The sequence below is a fragment of the Lactuca saligna genome, chromosome 4 (genome assembly GCF_052625555.1).
Source record: "Lactuca saligna cultivar CGN05327 chromosome 4, ASM5262555v1, whole genome shotgun sequence".
Taxonomy (NCBI): domain Eukaryota; kingdom Viridiplantae; phylum Streptophyta; class Magnoliopsida; order Asterales; family Asteraceae; genus Lactuca; species Lactuca saligna.
Genome location: NC_136420.1, coordinates 166,494,542 through 166,499,553, shown reverse-complemented (window position 1 = coordinate 166,499,553; position 5,012 = coordinate 166,494,542).

Below are 5,012 nucleotides of genomic sequence, written 5' to 3'. Positions count from 1 at the left end.
TCCTATGAAGAACATTGAACGGTCCAATAAACCTTGGAGTTAACTTTCCTCTTTTCCTAAATCTTATAAGTCCCTTCCACGGTGAGACCTTAAGCAAAACTGAATCCCCAACTTTGAATGTCACCGATCGTCTTTTCTTGTCGGCATAACTCTTTTGAAAAACATGAGCTGCTAACATCATTTCCCTAATTACTTTTAGATTTTCAGCAGTCTGATGGACTATCTCGGGGCCAATAAACTGATTTTTCTCTAGCTTCAAGCCAAAATGATGGCGTACGACACTTCTGTCCGTACAACGCATGATAAGGTGTCATCTTAATGCTCAAATGGTAACTATTTTTGTAGGAAAACTCTACTAGAGGTAAGTGTTCACCCCAGATACCTTGGAACTCTAGCTTACATGCTCTTAGCATATCCTCCAGCATTTGAATCGTTATTTTGCTCTGGCGATCGGTTTGCTGATGATAAGTTGTACTTAAACACAACATCGTACCCAATTCCTCTTATAGACTCCTCCAAAACCTTGGAATGAAAAGACTATCACGATATGATACAATCATTAAAGGAACACTGTGAAGTCTTACTACTTCCTTCACATAAGCATTTGCGAGCTTATCCATCGACCATCTTTCATTAGTGAACCGATCAATGACCACCCAAATCATGTCGTGACCGTCCTTCGTCCTGGGTAGTTTAGTGACAAAATCCATGGTGATGTCTTACCATTTACCCATGGGTACATGTAAAGGTTCTAAACTCCTGTATGGTTTCTGATGTTGTGCTTTAACTCTCGCACAGGTTACACACTCGATCACATATTTCGCAACGTCGAGCATCATCATTGGCCACCAATAGTAGGGTTTTAGACCCCTATACATTTTTGTGTTGCCAAGATGAATCGAGTACATGGTCTCGTGAGCTTCTTTCATCAGAAGATCTCTTATTCCTCCCGTCTTAGGTACCCAAATCCTATCTTGGAATACCTTCAATCCTTTATTATTTGTACCAAAGACCAACATTTTGCCTAAACGCTCTTCCTTTCGATCATCTAAAGCTTTTTCCTGAGCTTTCTTGATGCTTCCCAAAATCATTGAGACAACTTCAATTCTTAACACTCTTGGTCTTCTCCTTTCAAGACTCACTTTTCGGCTTAAAGCATCGGGTACGACATTTACTTTACCAGGATGGTAGAGTATCTCATAGCCGTAGTCCTTAAGTAACACTAGCCAGCGTCGTTGTCTCGTATTCAATTCCTCCTGATCGAGGAGATACTGAAGACTTTTATGATCGGTTAAAAGCTTGCACTTCGTGCCGTAAACATAATGTCTCCATATCTTTAGTGCAAATACCACCACTGCCAACTTCAAATCATGAATTGGGTAGTTATTTTCGTGTTCTTTTAATTGTCTTGATGTGAATGCTATCACCTTATCCCTTTGGGTCAGAACACAATCTAAACCAACTCTAGATGCATCACTATAAACTGCAAAGTATTCAACTCCTTTGGCTAGAGAAAGAATCGGTGATTCACATAACTTCTTCTTTAGATTCTCGAATGCTTCCTCGTACTTCTCACTCCAAGTGTAAGTAGCTCCTTTATGGGTAAAAGTTATCAATGGTGTAGGTATTGAAGAAAAGCCATTGATAAACCTTCAGTAATATCCGATAAATCCAGAAAGCTTCGCATCTCAGTGGGACTTTTCGGTTGTTCCCACTTAATCATGGATTCAATCTTTGCTGGATCAACCATTATTCCTTCTTGGTTGACCACATGACCCAATACTTGGACTTCCCGAATACAAAAATCACATTTTGAGAACTTGGCATACAAATTCTCCTTATTTAAAACTTCTAGCACCTCTCGTAGATGCTTGCCATGCTCGTGCTCGCTTTTTGAGTAAACCATAATGTCATCTATGAGCCCTATCACAGATTTATCGTGGAATGGTTTACAAACTCTGTTCATCAAATCCGTGAATGCTGCTGGAGCGTTGGCTAGTCCAAACAACATAACCAAGAACTCATAGTGTCTGTATCTTATTATGAATGCGGTTTTTTCAATATCTTATTCTCTCACCTTCATCTGATGATATCCTGACCGAAGATCAATCTTCGAAAAGTAGCTCGAACCTTGCAGTTGATCGAACAGCTCATCAATCCTCGGTAATGTGTACTTGTTCTTCACCGTTTCCTGTTCAGCTCTGTGTAATCTATACACATACACATGCTACCATATTTCTTCTTTACGAATAACATAGGAGCTCCCCAGGGTGATGCACTACGTCTGATAAAACCGTTGTCCAATAACTCCTGAAGTTGCATCATAAGCTTCTTCATCTCTATTGGTTCTAATCGGTATGGTGCTTTTGCTATTGGTGTTGTCCCTGGTAACAAGTCTATTCGGAACTCCCATTGCCTATCAAGGGGAAATCCACAAAGATCTTCGTGAAAGACTTCTGGATAGTCACACACCACTAGTATACTTTGCAATTCCTTCTTCTATTTCTTAGCATCACTCACGAATGCCAAGTACGATGTGCATCCTTTAGAAATACATTTTTTGGCCGTCATCATGGAAATGATTCCATTATTCACTTTGCGTTTGTCCCCATACACCATAAATGACTCCTTTCCAGGCAGGTTTACCCTCACTATCTTCTTGTTGCACAATATCTCGACATCATTGGTGCTAAGCCAATCCATTCCCAGTACGATGTCGAAACCATTCAACTCAATGGGTAACAGCTCCTTGTGGAATTCATTTCCGTTCAAGTCAATGATGATATTCCTAATGCAATCACTAACAGGTATGAATGTGCCACATTTAACTTTTACAACTAGGGCATTAACAAGTTTTTTTTACAGGAAATGGTAATCTTCCACCAAATTTATGCGATATAAAGGAGTAATTCACTCCAGAATCAAACAATATATTGAAAAGCACTCCATTCAAAAGAAACGTACCTGATGCGACATCCACTGCATCCTTAGCGGCTTCGAATGTCATCTAGAAAGCTCTGACTTTTGGCTTTAGTGGGACATTAGGCCTTTCTTCCTCCTTCTTCTTCGGGCAATCCGTAGCAATGTTCCCCTCTTCATTGCACCCATAGCACACCCTCTTGTTGGAAGTGCACTTGTTGGCATAGTGCCCTGTCCTTCCATATTTGTAGCAAGTCACCTCCTCGCTACATTTCCCCGAGTGTTTCTTTTTACACTTCATGCACCACTTCGCCTCGTTTCCTTTTCCTATAGATTTCTTTGAAACAGACTTTCTCTTCTTGTTGGATTTTGATGATCCATATAAATTCTTCTTCTCACCAACCTCAACTCTCCCCAGATCCCTTTCCCTAAATGGGGTGTCACCATTTTTGGCTGTTCTAATGGCCTCCTTCAATGTGCTTGCCATTTTGATTGTTGGGCCATAGTGTGATGGCAATCCATTAGCAAAATTTTCGATTTTAGCGATCCCAGTCGGCACCAGGTATGAAAATAACTTCATCTTCTTAGTAAATGCAGTAGCATAGTCATCAATATTCATTTTCGCTATCTTCAAATTTTGGAACTCATTGTTTAGATCGATCGGATCTATCTTGGAGAAGTATTTCATTTCAACTTCTCGATGAATTCTTCCCAAGAAATTTTCAAAGCTTCCCCTCGTGGCGTCGTATCCGCCAACAATTTCCACCTGCTTAAGACTCCGGTCTACAGTTGTCTGACCGCAAAGACGGTTTTCTGCTTGTCACTACAGTTACAACTTTCAAATAACATATCCATTTTGGAGAACCAGTCCATAATTTCCACCGGTTTTGGGCTTCCAGAAAGACTTGGTGGCTTGGCACCTAACAAATTCTTATACATATGTCCATCTCCGTCAATTCCTTTCTCTGGGTTATTCCTTTATGCCATTGGGGGTTCTGTTTGACCGACAATGTAGTTGTTATTCCATTCCTTTGACTGTCTATCATTCAGTTCGGGTTGTTCAACAGGCATCGAAGGTTCATCCATGTTACTCAGCAATATTTGTCTCATCTCTTCCCTTTGTTCAGCCATGATTTCCCGAATCATGGCTTATACTCTAGCCATAGTGACTAGCTCTGCTGCGACTTCTACTATCGGCACATACTCATTCACTTGGGGACAAGGCCGCTGATTCCTATTTTCATTAGCGTTTCTAGCTCCACTTCAGGTCTTTTCCATTTCAATCTATACACCAAATTAGGTGAATTTAGATCTTTATTCACGATAGACGTTTAAGTTCTCCTTATCACTCTGAAAAGTTACATGCTATTTCTAATATCGTATTAGAACGCTTAGAATCCTAAACACATAAGGTTTCAGATCTGGTTGGCAACATGCCATAGACTTGAACAAATAATAGCACACAAGGAAAACATAAAGCATTTAGCACATAAAAGCATTTTAGGCATCTTTCCGAATATAAACTAGTGCTCGTGTCTAAAATATGGAAGGCACTCATCTCACGATCATCGCTTAGCATTCTATGTTTAAGTCAAGAAATCCTATAAATTCCTAGTTCACTTAAACTAATGATCTAAAACCAACTGTGAGAACTCCATTTTTACAGCCACAAAGACCGATTTCGCTTATGCTTTTAGAATAAAATTAGAGTAATCTTCATAGAAAAGTGTTGTAGAATTTCTTCCCAAAGACAAAATTCGATAAAATTGATTAAAACATGTCTTAAAGAAATGTATTTTCATTACACACAAAACACAGGATGTCATCATCTATATAGAACAAAAGCATAAACATAACATCATGGCCACAAAAATTGGCCTCAAAACATCATAGGCCTTACAATATTCTATTCAATTTTCTATTAATCCAAAATCTCTCGTCGGATCTTCCAACTGTGCTTTTCCCACTACCTGTAATACAAGAAACTGAGTGGGTTATGTTGTGGAGCGTGGTGAGCATATAGGGTTTTCAACCCACAATAATAATTTTATTACTTACTTTCATCATATCATTAAGCCGATTACGCGTTCCTG